A 21,989-nucleotide genomic window follows, 5' to 3' on the forward strand; every position below is an offset into this window, starting at 1 on the left:
CTGACCATAGGATCTGCACTCGATCTAACAGCTTTTCCTCAACTCTCCTGCCTCTAGGGGAAAGCACAACCATTTGGAAAGTGGGAATAATTAAAGAATTTTTGCTACTCTTTATTTTTTAAAATTACAAATAAAAATTGTTTATATTTATGGTATACTACATGATGTTTTGAAATATGTATACATTGTGGAATGGTTTAATCTAGCTAATTAATATATTCATTATCTCACATACTTATTTTTGTGGTGACAACATGTAAACTCTACTCTCTTAGTGATTTTCAGGTATACAATACATTGTTATTTACTATAGTCACCATGCTATACAACAGAGCTCTTGAAATTATTCCTTCTAACAAATTTTATATCCGTTGATCAATATCTCTTCAACCCCCGTTCCCAGCCCCTGGTAACCACCAGTCTACTCTCTACTTCTATGAGTCCAAACTTTTTTAGATCTCACATGTAAGTGATATCATGTAGTATTAATATTTGTCTTTCTGTGCCTGGCTTATTTGACATAACATAATGTCCTTCAGTTCATCCATGTTGTCAAAAATGACAGGATTTTCTTCTTTTTTTCAGTCTGAATAGTATGTCACTGTGTATTATAGACCACATTTTCTCAATTCATTCATCTGTTGATGAACATTTAGGTTGATTCCATATCTTGGCTGTTGTGAATAATGCTGCCATGAACATATAGGAGTGCAGATATCTCTTCAACATACTGACTTCACTCCCTTTGAATACATACCTAGTAATGGGATTGCTGGATCCTACAGGAGATCTAGTTTTACTTTTTTGAGGAACTCCATACTGTTTTCCATAGTAACTGTATTAATTTACACTTCCACCAACAGTGTACAAAAATTCCTTTTTCTCCACATCCTTATGAATGTGTGTTATATTTTGTCTTTTTGATTGTAGCCATTCTTACATGTGTGAGGTAATGTCTTATTGTGGTTTTCATTTTATTTCTCTGATGATTAGTGATGTTGTACCTTTTTTTTATATACCTGTTGGTCATTTGTATGTCTCCTTTTCAGAAATGCCTGTTCAGGTCCTTTGTCCATTTTTTAATCTGGTTATTTTTTTTCTTGCTGTTGTGTTGAGTTCCTTATATATTTTGGATACTAACTACTTATTGGATGTATGATTTGCAAATATTTTCTCCCATTCCTTAAGTTGTCTCTTCACCCTGTTGATTGCCTTCTTTGGTGTGCAGAAGCTTTTTAGCTTGATATAATCCCGTGTGTCTACTTTCACTTTTATCGCCTGTGCTTTTGGGGTCATATCGAAAAAATCACTACCCAAACCAATATCATGGAGGTTTTCCATTATATTTTCTTCTAGTACTTTTACAGTTTCAGGTCTTACATATATGTCTTTAATCCATTTTGAGTTGATTTTGTATATGGTGTGAGATGAAGGTTTAATTTCATTCTTCCAAATGTGAATATCCAGTATCCCCAACAGTATTCACTAAAGAGATTTTTCCTTCCCCATTGTGTGTTCATGGCACCTTTTTTGAAAGTCAATTGATCATAATAAATGCATGCATTTATTTCTGGTCTCTCTAGTCTGTTCTATTGGTCTATGTGTCTGTTTTTAGCCAGTACCATGATGTTTTGATTACTATAGCATTGTAGTATATTTTGAAGTTAGGTAGTTTTTTGCCTCTTTTAACAAAGGGATAGGATAGTAAAAACTTAACTATTATATAGTACCATTTTTGATTTGGGTTTTTAAAATTTACTGAGAGAGACAAAGCTCCACCCAGACGCTAATAAAGAATTTTAGGGGATGTGCAGAAATGAAATATTATTAATCTGCATTTCAGAAAAACACCAAGGCTCAAGCTACCTTGTATATTTCCCTAGGAGTACTGGGATAAGATAAGGGGTCTGGAGTGAAGAACAGTACAAAAGGAAGAGGGGTTCTGACAAAGTCAAATGAGGACTAAAGGCACAGAGATGACTTACACCTGTGCATCCCTCAGACACTAGGGAGGAAGGAAACACAGCCTCTCTCATCTTCCTTCTTCTGACTTGTCTTCCCTTTCTTCATGCCCTGCTACTGCATTTGCGTAAGGCCTATGAGGACAGAATTGGAACCAAAGCACAGCAGAGTGGGGAGCAAGGTGAAGGGGGAAGGAAGGGTACCTGGAAGGCTGAGAAGGGGCAGCTAGGAGGTAATCAATGCACCTCCAGTCTCTGATATGCACAGGAGCTGGGGCAGTTTTCATCTTAAATAAAACCTCCTCCAATGAGATCCAGTTGTGGAAGATGTCAATTAATCAAGCATTATTGTCTTCGGACATTTGGAAAGGATGCCTGTATCTTTCCCAGTGGTACATTCTCAGATAATATCCAAGGTTTAAATTTTAGACTCATTACTGAGACCATAGCTTGACCTAACAGAAAGAACAATGTGCTGGGGTCAGATGACCTGAGGGGTTTTCCTGCCTCTGTCACCTCCTTGTCCAATGAGCTTAGGCAAGATGCTTAGCCTGAGCTTGAGTTTCCTCTTCTCTAAGAAGGTAACAGTATCAACCTCACAAGGTCCTGAGAGCATGAGCCAAAATAACGCATGCAAAGTGCCTGGACACTGTAAATTGTGAAGTATTATCATGGTGAGAAATAACAATACAAAAAATTAACTTTTAGAACAAAATTCCTATAGTTTTCATAACTGTGTAAGAGTATAATCCTAGGCTAGCTATTTTAAGATCAAGCAGTTGGGAAACTTTAAAATATTAATAGTCTGAACCAAAGACCCTAGGCCAAATGACTATATGTGCTTGTATACACATGTTTAAATGCCACACACATAAATCTTTTGAGATTATACATATGTTTTTAATACAAGTAGAACATGGAGCATGAGTTGACACTACAACTTCTTTCATAAAAATTATCATTAAACAAAAAGCATTGATTTCTTTTTAGAATTAGAGACCTTTAAAATATTATCTCTTTGGACTATTTATCAAGGACTATCAATACTTTTAATACATGAAGAATTACAGAGGAAAATCAAACCCATGCCTCATTCTTCTATCTAACCACTCTGCTGGTACCAAGAGGAAGGTGGGAGCTGCCTGTGTCTCCATGTGTGTGCTCATATTTTACTGGCAAGTAGAGATTCTTGCAGCCTGAAATATTTTCCATAAAAATTTACATTAGACTGAAAGAAGCCCAAAATGGTTAATTGTATTAGAAACTCTATTCACCTTCCAAAATAAGGTTGCCAGATAAAATACAGAACACCTAGTTAAATTAGAATTTCAGATAAGCAGCAAATAATTGCAATAATATGCAGTATTTGGTACATGCTTATACTAAAATATTATTCATTGGATTTCTGAAATTTGAATTTAAATGTCATCCTATATTTTTATTTGCTAAACCTGGCAGCCCTTCCTGAAGAGATGAGCTGCTCCATGACCCTCAATCACAGTGATCTCACCATACTCAATTAACTTCACGAAGTAAACAGCTCTGCCCCTTTTGGCCTCTGTGGAACTTGATATTTCTCCCTATCATCCCTGACACTGTGAAAGGGGAGGTGACATATCCAGTCATCAGACCAACTGTACTCACAATAATAGATATATATTAAACCACATACCTGCTTGAAATTATTTGGAATTCTTCAGCCACATTGCTATTTCATTTGAAGATGCCTGGAAATAAGTGTCCAAGGTGCTTTGGAAGAACCGAAACACAATTTCCCTTTTTACAAGACATTAAACTGAAACTCTTGGAAGCTCCAGATTCTAATTCTACCCAGGATGATTAATTGGAGTAATGGTTACTGTTTACATTGTCTCATTTTGACATTTCTTTGATTGTTTTTTAAAAAGCAATGCTGTTGTTACAGAGCTAATTGGAATCTAATTATTTCCACATAGATTAGTGTTCTCATGACTCTGTCTGAGGCAGGTCATGAGATGTTGGTCTCAGATCAGCTTCTTGTCGTTTACATTATTTAAAAACATAGGGAGAGGACACTATTCTGCATAATTAGCAGCCTTAATTAAAACCTGGACAAAGATATCAGGTGTAGTAGTGGCTTGATAAACCCCTTAGGACTAGCTCAGATTCTACTGCCTTCTGATTAGAATTGTATGAATCTGGAAATATCCACCTCCATTATCTCCATTAAGACATGATGCTTTCAGGACTAGTAATCAATTCAGGCCTGGTAATGATTTCCATGAAGGTCTGGTGGTGATGAGGAGAATGTGAAAATCTGGTAAACATGACCCATGATTTATGGTTTTGTATAATAAGCTAGTATTCAAAATTACTGTTAGAACTCTAAAGAAGATCCCTAGGTCCTTAGCATATATTTAAGATCTAACATCCTTAAGGATTACAAAGAAATTTGCAATTCTCACTGCCATCACAGCTGAGAATTTTCATAGGAAATGCATTATAAGTTCTTTTTAATAAAAAGCAAATAAAAGTAATGGATTCAGCTTTTATTTAACTGCCACCTCAAATGAGTGAAATGAAAGAGGCACTCTACTAAAGCACAAGAATAAAATTCAGATTGTCCCTTTTTGACTGTTTTCAGCTAAAACAGAGAGCTAAAATTGTCCAATTTTTTGACAATTGTAATTATGCCAATTGAAATTTATGTAGATTAAAGGCGTAAATATTCTCATGACTATAAAGTTGCACCTATATATTTTCCTGCAAGTGACCCATAAAAATAAGAAATGGTATCCTAATTTTTTTTTGTACATGGTTATTTTCATGGTTTTGTACGGTAGCTGATAAATTGAAGAATGAATGGATGTCTCTATCTCATAAATTATTTAGAAGCACTAACTTCAAGAAATGTTTTTAAGGCCCTTGTAATAAAATCAGAGGATTAAAAACTAAGTGGAGACAAAACAGGAATTAAATAAGGCAGTGTGTTTTGGAGAAAAGTAAGGGGGTGAGGACAATCAAGGTAATAATAAGGAGGACACGTAGCTGTGGAAAACTCAAAAGTGTGTTGAATTTAGTAATTTAATTCTTACTTTTAGTAACTGGAAGAGAAAAGAAGGCAAACAGATTGTAGAGTTCTCATTGCCAAATGGTAAAAGGTGTTCCAGTTTGCCAGGAGGATCAAAGTTTGCTTTCACTCTGTACCCACAGACAGAAGTAGAAAAATGCCTGCCTGTCATTAAGGGTGTCTTATGTGTAGACTTGACAGAGGCCTGGTGTTTCCAAGCAGCTTTCAACACTGGATCAGAACTAAGAGACCTCAGAGGCCAGATGCTCTGAATGTATTTTTTCTCCAAGCCTCTCTAATGCAGTTCTCTTCAAACATGTTGAATATCACTCATGTTTGGAAACATAATACTTTCCTTGTTATGTTTTCCTCTGACGTTTTCTTATCTATTGAATTTTTATTTATTTTTAAAAATTTTGGTCAAAACCCACTAAGTTGACTTTTTGAGCCACTAACAAATGGAGACTCACAGTTTGAGAAATATTGCACTACTGGATACAGCATTTTCTTATTTATTGCAGCACAATTCACAATTGAAAAGGAGTGGAATCAACCCAAGTGCCTATCAATTCATGAGTGGATTAACAAAATGTGGTATATGTATACTAGTTAGTCATAAAAAAGGATGAATTAATGTCTTTTGCAACAATTTGGGTTTTCCCAAGAATGGAAAAACAAACACCACAGGTATTAACTATTAAATTGGAACTAACCAATGAGCACACATGTGCACAGAGGAATGTAAAACTCAGTAACAATCAAGTGGGGGGAGGATAGAGAGGGGCAAAAATCTACCTAACAGGTACAATGAACAGTATTTGGGTGATGGGCACACTTATAGCTGTGACTCAAGCATTTTAAAAGTAATTCATGTAACCAAAAACATTTGTCCCCTCTTAATACTTTTAAATAAAAAAATACAGAAAAATAGTAAAATGTATTTTGTATTTATATATTAATACAAATGTGTATGTGTGTGATACATCTAAGTCTGTATATATCCACAAATGTGTACGTCAGATCCAAGTGTCTATGTAAAATTTTACAGATGCGGTAATAACTTCCTTAAGTTCCTGAGAAATCTTGAAGTATGTTTAAATATATCTTTTAATCATATAGTTGAGTTAAACCATATTAATGTTAAAGTGGTAGTATGCATTTTTATTGTTTCATAGAGCTTAGCTTGCCTCTTAACATAAAGATATTTTAACTAACCTAAGTAACCTCTCTAACCCTTATGAATTCTAACTGCCTAAGTTTTCCCTGTGACTTACTCTGATAGGTTTTCTTCAGTTCCCAAAGTCTGTGTTGTTAAGCATGTGGGTGGGTCATTTGAAAGTCTCTGCATATCAGCCTAACACATCAATTTTTTTCAGATATGATTTAGATATTACATGTTTATTAGTTTTAAAATATTATTTTTGGTGTATTTTTTGCAAATGACAAGCATATTTCACCAAAATCATCCAGTTAGATCTTTCATCTGCATACTTATTACTCAGTGATTTCATTTTTCTCACTCTCTGTCATCATAAAAGAATGTCATATCTCTTAGCCTATAGCTATAATAATATCACACTCAACAATGAAAATCTGAAAGCTTTTCCTCTAAGTTCATGAATAAGACAAGGATGCCCACTATCACCTCTTCTATGCAATATATTATCAGAAGGCCTAGTCAGAGCAATTAGGCAAGTGAAAGAAATAAAAGGAATCCAAATTGGAAAGGAAGAAGTAAAATTGTCTCTGTTTGCAGATGACATATTATACACACACACACACACACACACACGCACATATGAAGCTCTAATGCCTCTACCCAAAATAGTTATAACTAATAAATGAATTCAGTAAAGCTGTAGGATACAAAACAACATACAAAAAACAGTAGTATTTCTATACACTAATAATAAACTATTCAAAAAGAAATCAAGAAAACAATCTCATTTACAATAGCATAAAAAACAAAAACTTAGGAATAAATCTAGCCAAGAAATTAGAAGATCTGTATACTGAAAACTATAAAACACTGATGAAAGACATTGAAGAATATTGTTAAAATGTCCATACTACCCAAAGCAATCTACAGATTCAATACAATCTCTATCAAAATTCCAGTGGAATTGTTCATAGTAATAGAAAAAACAATCCTAAAGTTTATAAGGAACCACAAAAGACTATGAATAACCAAGGCAATATTGAGTAAATTTTAGAACAAAACTGGAGGCATCACAGTACCTGATTTCAAAGTCTACTACAAAGCTATGGTAATCAAAACAACATGGTACTGGCATAAAAACAGATTTCAGACCAGTTGAACAGGATAGAGAGCCTAGTAATAAAGTCATACATTTACAGTCAAACAATCTTCAGCAAAGATGCCAAGAACATACAATGGAAAAAGGAAAGTCTCTTTCATAGATAATGCTGGGAAAAATGGATATTTACATGCAAAAGAATGCAATTGGATCCTTTCTCACACTATATACAAAACTCAACTCAAAATGGATTAAAGATTAAACGTAAAACCTGAAACCATAAAACTGCTAGGTCAAAACATAAGGCAAAAACTTTATGACATTAGTCTATAAGTTGAATTTTTGGATTTTACTCCAAAAGCACAGGCAAGAAAAGCAAAAATAGGCAAAAGGGATTGCATCAAACTAAAAACTTTCTGCACAGTCAAGGAAACAATGAACAGAGTGAAGAGACAACCTACAGAATGGGAGAATATATTTGCAAGCCATATATCTGATAAGGGGTTAATATGCAAAATATATAAGGAACTCAAACAACTCAATAGCAAGAAAACAAATCACCTGATTTTAAAATAAGCAAAAGACCTGAATAGGCATTTTTTAAAGTAAGATTGCTTAGGTTTTGTCTTCTCCAAAACTCATGTTGAAACTTAATTCCCAATGCAACAGTATTAAGAGGTGGCATTTGGGAGTTGATTAAATCATGAGGATGGAGACCTCATGAATAGACTAGCACTCTTATATTAATAAGAGGTCTCAAGTTTGGAGGGAACACTTTCTTGCCCTTCTGTCCCTTCTGCCGTATGAGGACATAGCATTCATCTCCTCCAGAGGGTGCAGCAACAAGGCGTCATCTTGGAAGTGGAGACAAAACCCTCACCAGACATGAAACCTACTGGTCCCTTGATCTTGAACTTCCCAGATTCCAGTACTCTGAGAAATAAATTTCTGTTCTTTATAAATTGCCCAGTCTGTGGTATTTTGTTATAGCAGTACAAAAAAACTAAGACAAAGACAAACAAATATTACAAATCTTTCATACGAGTCTTGTGTCCCTTAACATGTAGATATATTCTGAGAAATGTGTCCTTAGGTGATTTTATCAGTATGTGACCATTATAGTGTGTATTTACACAAACTTAGATGGTACAGCCTACTACATACTTATGCTATATGGTATAGCCTATTGCTTTTAGGCTACAAATCTGTATAGTATGTTACCATACTAAATACTGTAGGCAATTATAACACAATGGTATTTGTATATATAAACATGCCTAAACATAGAAAAGGTATGTTAAAAATATGGTACAAAAGATTAAAAAAATGGTATACTTGTATGAGGCACTTGCCATGAATTGAGCTTGCTGGACTGGAAGTTGCTCTGAGTGAGTCAATGAGTGAGTGGTGATTAAGTGTGAAGGCCTAGGACATTAGTGTATACTACAGTAGACTTTATAAACTCTAAGCACTTAGGCTATGCTAAATTAAAAAAAAATTTAAAAAAATTTGTCTTTCTTCAATAATAAATTAATCCTAGCTTACTGTAACTTTTTAACATTATAAACTTAATTTTTTTTAACTTTTTGACTCATAATAATACTTAAACACATTTTGTTCAGCTATAGAGAAATATTTTCTTTTTCACATCCTTATTCTATAAGCTTTTTTCTATTGTATTTTTTTTTTTGCTTTTTATTGTTTTTTAAACAAAAACACAAACACAAACATTATTGTAGGCCTACATAGGGTCAGGATCGTTAATATCACTGTCTTCTACCTCCACATCTTGTCCCACTGCAAGGTCTTCAGGAGTAATAACACGCACGGAGCTGTCATCCCCTATGATTAACAATGCCTTCTTCTGGCATTCTTCTGGAATGCCTCCTGAAGGACCTGCCTGAGGCTGTTTTACAGTGAACTTTTTTTATAAGTAGAAAGTATACGCTCTAAAATAACAATAAAAGTATAGTATAATAAATACATAAACCAGTAACAGTTGTTTATTATCATTATTAAGTAGTTTACAAAATTTAATGTGCTATACTTATATATGACTGGCATTGCAGTAGGTTTGTTTATGCCAGCATCACCACAAACACGTAACGAGCTGCTCTACGATGACAGTTATGAGTCACTAGGCAATAGGAATTTTTCAGCTCCATTATAATCTCATGGGACCACTGTCATAAGCAGTCCATTGTTGACTAAAACATCGTTATGTGGCACATGACTATACATGAAAATATGCTCAACAACAGTAGTCATCAGGAAAATGCAAACTCAGACCACAACAAGATAAGATCTCACATCTGTAAGAATGGCTAAATCGAAAGGACAAAAGATAAAAAGTGCTACCAAGGATATGGAGAAAAGGAAACTCTTGCATATGAGTATGTAAACTGCATAATGAGTACAGCCATTATGGAAAACAGCATGGAGTTTCTTCAAAAAATTAAAAATAGCACTACCATATGATCCAACAACATTATACTGGGGATATATATAACCAATGGGAATGATATCATTATGCTGAAGAGATATAATATCTGCATTCCCATATTCATTGCATTATTCACAATAGACAGGATACAGAATCAACCTAAGTGTCTATCAACAGATGAATGGATCAAGAAAATGTGGTAACTATCTATCTATCTATAAAATGCAATATTATTCAGACTTAAAAAAAGAAGGAAATTTTGTCATTGGCTACAACATGTATAAAATGAATCTGGAGGACACTAGCCTAAGGGAAATAAGAGAAAGATAAATACGGCATGGTATCACAAATGTGTGCAATCTGAAAAAGTCAAACTTCCAGAAGCAGAGAATAGAATGGTGGTTTCTGGGGGCCAGAGGTGGGGGCATAGGGAGATGTTGCTCAAAGGGTTCAAAGTTCCAGTTAGGATGAATAAATTCTGGAGATCTCTTGTACAGTATATGTGACTACACTAAATACTAATGCATTGTATACTTGAAAATTGCTAAAGGAGTATATCTTAAATGCTCTCATCACAAATGAACAAAAAGGATAACTACATGAAGTGATAGATATGTTAATTAGCTTGATTATGGCAATCATTTCACAATGTATACATATATCAAAACATGTACACGATAAACACATACAATTTTTATTTGTCAATTATGCCTCAGTAAAGCTAGAAAAAACCAAAAAGACTATGGTAGAACTAAAGGAAAGGAAAGGGTATGGACTCAATTAGCTGTAAAACAACCAAATTTGGAGACAAATCTCTGGGTGGATCGGGTAATAGTGTGTGAGGGTGGGACAGACGTGGAAAGGGTTTCTCAACTGATTCTTGACTTCCAGCCTGGATACCTGCACAGATGGTGGTGCATGTAACACAGGGATCAGGCAGTGTGAGACAGATGCTGAATTCAGACTTGAAATGTCGTTGGCCTTCTCCATAAAGATGTTCAACCAAAGAGCTAACTTTCAATGAGCACATAATGGCTAGATACTGTGCCAAGCATTTTACATGCATCAATTTCATCTTCAAAAGACTTGTAAGAATATCTATCATCATTTTCATTTTACATATAAGGAAACTGAGGCTCAAAGAGGGAAGTTCTTTGCCCAAGGCCATAGAGCTGGTATATGGCTGAGAAGGAACACAAATTCAAATCTTTCTGACCCTGTACCTGTGTCCTAATCCCTATACTATACAGGACTGGCAAAATAGGGGCTCTGGAATCAGCAAAGCATCAATGGTAGTAGAAATTGGAGTTGTGGGTGAGGCCACCAAATTAAAGTATAAGTAGTAGAAAGAAGAGCCCATGGAAGAGTCCCAAGGAATACCAACATTTAATACACAGGCTACAAATTAGTAGTCTCTATTTGCCCATAGATACAAGTCATCTGGCAAGCACAGCATTTTTAAAAAGTCAGATCTGAATGCCTTCTGGAAGGGACAGGGAGCACTCTGCACTCTCACAATCCCCAACCCCCCCTGTTAATTACCTACAGACCCTTCACACTGTACATTTCCTGCTGGGTCCTTTGGGTACTAGAACTGCATCCTCTAAAGAGGATGGAAGAAGGTAAACCCATGTTGGAAAAGAAAAAAATCAGTAAAGATAAATTTAAAAAAGAAATACTAGGAGAATTTGGTTTCATTAAAGTTGAAGAAGGAGAGAGTCTCAGGAAAAAGGGGATGGCCACCCATACCAAATGGCACAGATGGTGAAGTAAGATGAGGAGAGAACATACTCAATTGGACATGGCCATCTGGTGGTCACTTATAATCTTAGTAAAAGATATTGGAGTGGTGGGTGAATAGCAAAGTCAGATGACAGTGGGATGAAATGTGAAAGGGTATTGGGAAGGTGGGGATAGATGGGTTGGGGTCCTCTTTCAGGAAGCATGGCTCTGAACTGAAGAAAAGAGACAGGCAACAAATGGGAGATGTGTGGTCAGATGGGAGTTTTTGCTTTGACAAGGGGAAATATGTGGTATGTTTTTATGCTGAGAAAAAAATAACTACAGGGATGATCAGCTGGGAATATGTGAGGAAGACAATAGTGAGTTGAACAGCAATTTTCGAAATGATAGTGGAATCAGGCATTGCCTTAAGAAATGAGGACATAGAAAGACAAGATCCCTGTTCTCATGGAGTTTACACACTATTGGGTGAAAACAGAGAATAAACAAGGAGAATAGGCATGTTAAGGTATTATAATTTCAGATATTGACATGATGAGCATGGAAGGTCTTTTTTTTTTTTCTTGTTGCAGAGGAGGGGGGCGTTGCATTGGATATTCTTTTTAGAGAGCTAAAATTTGAGCTGAGACTTGAATGAAAACAGGGAGCTAGCCATGGATGCTGTGGATAAGAGCATTCCAGATAGGATGAATAACCGGTGTGTGCATCTAGGGTGGGCTTGAGCTTCACGGAAACAGAAAGAAGCCTCAGTGACCCAGGAACTCCATTGTGGTAGGAGATGATGTTAGAGAGATGGTTTGAGAGTCAAGTCATAGCACCTTACAGTCCACAATGACAAATTTGAATTTTATTTAAGGAGCAATGGGCAGCCACGGGAGGGCTTTCAGGAGAGGAGAGCTATCTGCTCCAAGGCGAGAGGGAATGAATCTCAGTGCAAAGTGGGACAATGTGTCTAGAACAGGCACACTGTTAACTCTTCCACTGAGATGGGGGCAACAGGAAAGAATACGTGGAAGTGAAGATACTTGTAGACAGTATAGGAGGAAGTCAAAGGAGTTAATACTTAAGGATTACAATTTTCTCAGTGAAGCTAGAGTCAAGATTATCTGCTAAGAGTGAATGGGGAGATTTGTGGAGTACAGGATTGTATTAATATTAGTCTGCTCAGTCTGCCATAACAAAATACCTTAAACTGGGTGGCTTCCTGAACAGAAATTTTATTTTCTCACAGTTCTGGAGGCCAGAAACCCATGATTATAGTGCCAGTCGATTTGATTTCTGATGAACGGTCTCTTGCAGATGCCCGCTTTCTTACTGGCAGACAGACAGAGAGCTCTGGTGTCTCTGCCTCTTCTTAATAAGGACTTCAGCCCTATGGGATTATGGTCTCACCTTATGACCTCATTAACCTTTATCACCCCCTCACAGGCGCTATCTCCAAATAGAGTCATATTGAGGATTAGGGCTTCAACATATGAATTTGGGGAAGACACAAACATTCAGTTCATAGCAGGGGTCTGTGGAGGAAAGGGAAACTTTGGTGTGTTTGTTGAACAAATGGGATAGGGAACTGATTCAGAGCACAAAAAAAAAAAAAGAAAAGAAAAAAAAAGAACATGTTCCGTCCAATTTTTTTCTGTATTAAGGCTAAATTACTTTGTTCTCTCCATGATTCCAAACTTTATGTAGTAGGAAAATATTTGGGTGCGATCATTATCCTTAATGTAGAATCACCCATTGACTTAGACAGTAGGTGTATCCTGATTACTGGAGAGTTCTTTATTTGATAGCAGGTAAGGCAGGTTGCCGTGACAGTCTGGAGTTGAATCAGAGCTGAGGTAGACCTCATAGAAAGAGGACAGAGAATAGAGAATCAGGGAGAAGACCCATGAGCCAGGAAGCAGATGTAAGGAAGCCGTGGGCACTGCCCAGATGAAAGGAAGGGAGAGAAGAAGCCCTGTAGCTGGTAGCCTAAGAGGGGTATGTGGAAGAATATCAATGCCTCAGAATTTGTATCAGTTACTTTCTGATGTAAACATGTGCTTCCTTCTCCATAAGAAATCTTCAACCAAACATGCAGTGCTCATGAACATTATGTGGAGCAATTTTTTTTTTTTCTGGAGGTGGGGCGGGGGTGGCTGGTGAGCCTTGTTTTAAAATCAGTGCATGAAGGAAACCAGAGGAAGATAGTCATATGTTGCAGACATTCAAGTGCCCACAACTGCAAACACAAGATAACACACAAAAATTAACAGCGGTGCAAAATTTCAACATGATTTCCACAAGGCCCCAAATATTTAATTTTGACTACTGCTCCTTTTGGAGATTTGCTCTACCTTGCAGATAACAGACAGAGATTATTTTAAAGTACTTCTGCAACTTACAGGTACTCTCCTCCCCAACCCTCCACCTCTGCCTTTCACCAAAGCTTCAGTTGCAGCTGAGTCTGAGTAGTAACACCTACTGCTGATATCCCCTATTCCTTAATGACAATGGATGTGACACATCATAATGCTTTTCAAAAAGCAAAATCAGAACATCTCTAGATCCTGCTAGTTTGTTTGTTGACTCCTTTGAGATTAAGTTAGTTCATACAGATTCCCCACTTAATTTCAATGACCCACCACCTGTAAATGCCATCCTGATTGCTTATTTCTCACCATGAGATCTTTTTTCCCTGGCTCTTCAATATATATACAATTTTTCTACAATTATATTGAAAGAGGGTTGCCCTGCCCTTCCTTTCCCATTCCTTGGGTCTCCATTTTGGTGTCATGCCTAGATTGTCCCATTAATCAATGCTAGTGGAATTGATGAGCATATGAATAAATAATAATTAATGACCATTTGACTCACCCAAGTGTTTATCTGCTCAGCTGCATTATTGAGATGGCAAGAGTGTCTGTGTTTTATAAAGACACTTGCCGATCGAGGAACTTATTGATAGACATGAGTAATGTGGCTGCTTTATTTTCAAGGTTCTCCCAAAGTGTCGGTGCAGCTCCAGGCTTTGCGTGGGTTTCCATAGAACGTGATTACAGAAGTGGCATGTGGAGAGTGGACTGGGAGGCAAAATATATGCAGGAAAAGTGGAAATCACCAAGGAAAATGACTGAAGGGGAAATCAATACGAGGTGAAAGGTCAACAAGCCTCCTGCTGTTACTCTGTCAAAATGTATTTAATGGGTTCATTGGATATTTTTCACATTTAAGAAATTGACATGAGAAAGGGTTAGTCTGTAATGACTTTTTACCTCTCACTTACAAAATAGCTTTTGTTTTTTCTTTTGAGAATTTTAACTCTGATCTCAGTATTGCATTTAAGTCCAGGGGTTTGAGGCTTCAGCACAACAAAAATGACAAGCTTTCAAAACCGATAAGATAGTTATTTTCTAAGTAGGTAATCCTGAAATCATAGCCACATTAATGTATCAAAGAGTAATTTCAAATATATTTATTAAAATTAAGAAAAGATCAAATATGGAACCTGTTATATCCAAGGGTATAGTTTCTGATTCTGAACTCATTGTATTTATTAAAAGGATGCCTTAAAATTCAACTAATTCCTAGCAACAAATTTTGGTAAATGACTTTAAAAATAAAAAGTCTGCCCTCATAAAATCATATCTATGCTATTTTTAAAAAATTTCTATACTCTCACTTGATGAATATTCTTACCTATTTAACGCTCTTCATTTTTTAGACAGTTCTGTCATCGTCTTATTACGAGGTTCAGATTTTTGTATGTTTCTAACATTTTAATCAAAGTACTTTAGGTACATTAGAAATATTAATTTTGCCAGTGGTTCCTGAGCGATACAAAGAGATAAACATTAAGCATTAATATCTGGAAAATTTAGTATGGTGGACTTATATATGCTATTTTCTTACTTTTTTTAAGACTAAGAAATTTATGTTCAACATTTAAATTTCCTTTAGTTTTCCATCCTAAGCACCTGACACTAATTTGGCAAGGTCACACCAGACTCCAGGATTTCTGTGAAGATCTTCTCCATTAATTTTGGTGAGTGATACTATAGAAGTAAAGCATGGCCAGGGGATGTTTCTAGAAATTGTCAAGGCCTTCATCGATATAGCACCTTCGTTTGTCATGGGTAATATGAGCAGAGCTCAAATAACATTATATACATGAAAGAATTTTGGAAACTAAAAGGACTTTATAAATTTTGCCAAGACATGCTGAGATTTGAAATTTCAAAGAGGTAATATGGAAAGGCACTACAAATGTCCTAAAAGGTTATCTTTATAATTTTCATTTTCAGAATGTTGATCATCAGTCATTTATTCAACAAAGGTTTATTAAATACTTGCTCTATACAAAGCATTTCACTAGATATTGGCGAAACCAAGATGGAAAGAACATAGTCACTGCCCTTTAGGAATGTTTTATCTACCAGGGAAGCATTAATGTAAACCAAAATTATGTGACAAGTGCTATTAATTAGTTTTCTATTGCTGTATAACAAATTGCCTTAAACTTAATGGCTTGAAACAACACACATTTATTATCTCCTAGTTTCTGTGGGTCAGGAGTCTGGGCACAGTTGGAGCCTCTCCTCACTGCACGAGGCCTAAGGGAACTTCCAAGGAGCATTATGAAGTGGAAGTCAGACTTTTTCCTTTGGAGATAAAACAAGGAAGCATCATTCTATTGGTCCCTGGCACCTACTGGTCAGCAATGGCTTATGGGTCTGAATGCCAGATGGGTACTGATGGTGGCAGGGAAGGCCCAGGGAAGAATTAAAGGCAGAGAGGTGTGACCTAAGGTGATGAAGTGCTTTCAGGTTGCACAAGCAAAAAACTGGTCAAAACACACGCAGAGGTGATGACTAGAGCAGTGGTGGGGTACAAGGCAGGGCTGAGGAGATTTGGAAGGGCACACAATGGGTGTTTGATATATTGACCTTTTAAAAATATGGTGAGAACTATGCAGCCATCACTTAGGAAAATGCAAGCATGCACACACGTGCACAAATTGTACACACTTTAGGTAGCTCTACCCCTGAAGAACATCCATGTACACAAGAATAGGAACCTCTGTTTAAGGTGCTCATTATAAAAGAAAAGGTTTTGAAAATATGGCATTCATATGGGAAACTACATAGGTTTCCACAAGAGAAGCATACGCTTTCTTTAAATATTTGCCCTGTTTTCCTCTATGAAGCATTCTCTTTTTAAATACTCTTATTCTTCACAAAGCAATTGTCAGTAAGGTGGCTGTCTTTAACATTTGTTAATCTGCTTCTTAACATTAAGTATGGGTGTATTGTGACTTTGTCTGAAGTCACAATTGTAGCAGTGATTCAAAAAGTGTGAGGGGCAAGTTTGGAATACGGTAAGACAGTAGAACCCATGTTTGGGAAAACACAAGATCTGAGATTGCAAATTTTAGTATGAGGAAGCTTTCTGTAATACGAGCCTTTTACCTCTTCACGCCAAGGCATACTAAGAACAATGACAACTTAATCTCTAGCTCTGAATTTGACAACAATAATTAGACATAGGGACCAGTAAGATAAAGATTACATGTGTAGTCATTGTGTATCAGTTTTGTTCTATACAAGGGCCATCATCTGAGCCCTTAGTCTCATCAACCACCTCAGTCAGCCCTGGGAAAGAAAATGAGTAAATGAATTGATATGCTCTTATACAATTAAAAAAGCAAACTAAAAGCATTTTCCTTATTGAGAACTAGACACAAAGGACTGCACACTAACTCATATCTAGGTTTAATAACATAGCAATTTGCAAGATAAAAAATTCAACCAAAATATCAGATAAAACAAAGGGAGAGTCATATAAGAAGGAAGATGGAATGAAAATAAAGTGTGGTATGCAGCAGTCAATAAACATGATTATATAGGTGCACGCACACACACACACACACACACAAACTTACAATGAAACAATCAGATGTCCTCTCAAGACCTCTATGAGAAGTCCAATAAAATACAGCAAAGAGAGAACTATTTGACATCAAATAAATATTTGAGGAGAAATTTGTTATGGTTATTTTCTTTTTTGCATCTTTTGTGATGGGCAAAAGTATTGAAAATTTGAAGAAGCAAAAGTAGTTCAACTATTAGATATATAATGATTTTAGAGTCTATCAAAAAGGATATGAGAATTACCCTCCAAAATCCTATGTTAATTTCTAGACACATATTGGGAATGTCAAAATTTGTAGAATTCATAATACTATTCAAGTTTCTTTTGAAAACTCAGTCACCATTCATTAACTTTATAATCACTTTTTAAAAGCTGAATATCATGACCATTATGTATGTGTTTTGAATCTACTTCCTCCTTTGTTTTTCTTACTCCTGTGAGAACTGAGACTGATGGGACTATAGAATTTTGATTGGGGTGAAGGACTGTATGAGAAATGCCTCCCTTTGGCTTGCTAAATGCTAAAGAACTATCCTTTTAAACCAAATTGTAGCCAGCTGTTCTGATCACCTTGTTACCTCCTTCATGTCAATCCTCAGATAAACCTGTTAGTATATTAGAGAAAAGTATTCCCATTCACACCTTTAAGCTACCTATACTGTTGCATGAATTCACATTCAAATAACCCACCTGATAGACAATAAACCAAAATGCTTTACTCTGTAATCATTACAGAGTAAGTGAGCCTAACATACTAAAGATGTTGGACATCATAAGAGATACTCAATTATCGCATAAGCCGTATGAAGCTTGCCCAACTAAACAACAGGAAACCTATTAAGAACTCTTTTTAAAAAGAACCCACTGAATATTGAACACACTACTAAGCACTATATGTATACATATTCTAATTCTAAACCTCCCTACAACTATTAATACTTGACTTTCAATCTATTTATATCTATTTTCAAGTTGTATTCTTTGTAGGTAGCATGCATTATATCTGACTTTTTTTATCCAGTCTGACAATCAGCCAATTAAAAATTGAGTTATTTAAACCTTTAACATATAATGTAATTATTACTATGGTTATGTTTAAAATGATTGTCTTGCTATTGTTTTCCTCTTGTCCCACCTGTTCTTTCCTTTTCTCTTTTTCAGCCCCCACTGGATGAAGTGAGTTTCCTATTATGATTTCAGTTTTATCTACTTTGTTGGCTTACTTGCTATAACTGTTTTATTATTTTACTGGTTACATTATGGTTTAAAGTATACATCTTTGACTTATCAGTGAACCTTCGAGTGGTATTATAACAATTTACTGATGACGTAAGTATCTTAGGACAATATACTTCCGTTTCTCTTCTCCAACCTTAGTACTATTGTCATACATTTTATTTATACCTATGGTATAAACCTCATTTCATATTATTGTTTTGTTCAAATAGTCAATTACCTTGTAGATTGATTTAAATAATAGGAAAAAGTAGTATATATTTATTCATGTAGTTATCATTTCCAGTGTTCATCACTGCATTGTATAGATCCATATTTCTATCTGGTATCTTTTTTTTTTTTTTGCCTGAAGAACTTACTTGAACATTTTTCATAGCAAGGTTTTTTGGTGATAATTCTTTCAACATTTTTATGACTAAAAACATCTTTATTTATTCTACCTTTGTTTTTGAAGGATATTTTTTCTGGTTATAGAATTCTAGGTTGACAATTTTTTCTTCTAGTAGTACATTGAAAATGTGGCTCTCCTGTCTATTCATTTGACCTCTTTCCAATAAGAGATATGCTATCATCTTGATCTCTTTCATTCTGTTTGTATCTTTTAATGCTGCTGCTTTTAATATTTTCCTTTTACTATCTTTGGTTAACAACTTAAGTATGATCTGCTGCAATGTTATTTTCTTCATGTTTCTTGTGCTTCAAGTTTGTTGAGCTTCTTGGATATGTGAGTTTATGGTTTTCATCAAATTTGGAATATTTTTGATCATTAATTTATCAAATATTTTTCTGTCCTCCCCCTACTTCAGGAACTCCAATGGCATGTGCACTAAATTGCTTTAAAATCTCCCACAGCCTACTGTTTTTGGTGTTGTTGTTTAGTATTTTTGCATCTGTGTTCATGAGCGATATTGGTCGGTAGTTTTCCATTCCTGGAAGGTGTTTGTCTGGTTTTGGTATTAAAGTTTGGGCTTATAGAATGAGTTAGGAAGTAGTGGTTTCTCTAGGTCTATTTTCTGGAAAAGATTGTAGATATCATTTATTTCTTAAATATTTGGTAGAATTCACCAGTGAAACCATCTAGTCTTGATGCTTCCTGTTTTGGAAATTTATTAATTATTAGTTCAACTTATGTAATAGATACAGGTCTTTTTGGATATCTATTTCTCCTTGGGTAAGTTTTGGTTGATTGTTTTTCTTCAGGGAATTGTTCCATTTCATCTAAGTAATCGAATTTGTGGGCATAGAATTGCTCATAGTGTTCCCTTATTATCCTTTTAATGTCGATAGAATCAGCAGTAATGACTCTTGTTTAATTTCTGATTTTAGCTATTTGGGTCTTCTTTCTTTTTTTTTCTTGGTTAGTCTAGCTAGAGGATTATCGATTTCATTGATCTTTTCAATGAATGGGCTTTGGTTACATTGATTTTCTCTATAATTTTCCTGTTTTAAATTTTATTGATTTCTGCTCTGATTTTATTATTTCTTTTCTTTTATTTACTTTGGATTTAATTTTCTCTTATTTTTCTAGTTTTCTAAGGTAGAAGTTTAGATTATTGATTTTAGATGTTTATTCTTTCTAATATATGCATTCAACACTATAAATTTCCCTCTAAGCACTGCTTTCACTGCATCCTACAACTTTTGATAAGTTGTATTTTTTATTTTAATTTAGTTTGAAATTAAAAGAAATTCTCTTGAGATTTCTTTTTGATTCATGTGTTCTCTAGAAGCGTCCTGTTTAATCCCCTAATATTTATTCAAGTACCTTTCTATTATTGATTTCTATAACTGATTTTTAGTTTACTTACATCATGGTGTGAAAGCATAGTTTTTATCTGTTAAATTGATTAAAGTGTGTTTTATGACCCCAAATGTGGTCTATCTTGGTGAATGCTCCATGTGTGTTTGAGAAAAATGTGTATTATGGTGTTGGATGAAGTGTTCTATAAATATCAGAGGCAGTTGATTGATGGTGCTATTCATGTCAACCATATATTTACTGATTTTCTGCCCCAGACTTTGCAATGATACAAAATATAAACCTGGAAGACTTCATAAATCCACATCATGATCTTATTCCAGGGTTTTAAGTCTTTTTGTATACAAAGATCAATATGTTTACTAAATCAGAGACACTCCTGATGCCTTACAAAAGTGTTTCTTCAACATTAGTACACCTGAATCATCTTAAGGGCCTGTTAAAAATGCAAGGGGTCACTCTCAGAATTCCAGATTTATTGGATCTTGGATGGGGCCTGAGACTGCATTTCTTTTTTTTTAAATTTTTTAAATTTATTTTTTTTTCTTTGAGCATATTACAGGGGTACAAATGCTTAGGTTACGTATATTGCTTTTGCCCCACCAAGTCAGAGCTTCAAGAGTGTCCATCCCTCAGATGGTGCGCACCACACCCCTATATACCCATCCCTACTCCCCCCTCCCATCTGCCTGACACCCACTGAATGTGCACTTAAGTGTTGATCAGTTAATCCCAATTTGATGGTGAGTGCATGTGGTGCTTGTTTTTCCATTCTTGTGATACTTCACTTAGCAGAATGGGCTCCAGCTCTATCCAGGATAATACAAGAAGTGCTAGATCACCTGTTTTTTGTGGCTGAGTAGAACTCCATAGTATACCTATGCCACATTTTATTAATCCACTCATGTATTGATGCACATCTTTGCAATTGTGAATTGTGCTGCTATAAACATTCAAGTGCAGATGTCTTTTTTATAGAATGTCTTTTGTTCTTTTGGGTAGATGCCCAGTAATGGGATTGCTGGATCAAAACAATAAATGTTGGTTTGGATGTGGAGAGATGGGAACACTCACACACTGCTGGTGGGACTGCAAACTAGTACAACCTCTGTGGAAAGTAATATGGAGATACCGCAAAGAGCTACAAGTAGAACTACCATTTGAGACTGCATTTCTATTGAAGTTTCGTAGGTGCCGCTGATGTTGCCAGTCCATGGACCATGCTTTGAGAATCACTTCCTTACACTCCCAGGGGTACATTTTAAAATCCATAGCCTCAAGGATACATAAGCCAAGGATGTGGGGAAACTGTGCTCAAAGCACACTTAGGATAGGATAGCAAAGAGAAGGTTATTCCTAAAGAAGGTTTTCTATGCCTTGGCCTAATCTTAGTGAAGAGACAGGTGATTATGAAACTGCCGATAGGCACCCATTAGAGGAGACACAACTGAGAGCCAGGCTTCTGGCAATGTTGGCCATCAGCCTACTTCAGATGAATTTATTTCTAGATTGTTCCTTCTTACTTCTCCTCAGCATAAAAACTTTCTTATTTTGACAGAATCCAGATTGGACAACACAGTCCTGCCCAATAAATTGGAACCAAAACAGAAGAGGAGGCACAACAATGCCT

Source organism: Lemur catta, chromosome 13 (assembly GCF_020740605.2).
Source record: "Lemur catta isolate mLemCat1 chromosome 13, mLemCat1.pri, whole genome shotgun sequence".
Classification (NCBI taxonomy): domain Eukaryota; kingdom Metazoa; phylum Chordata; class Mammalia; order Primates; family Lemuridae; genus Lemur; species Lemur catta.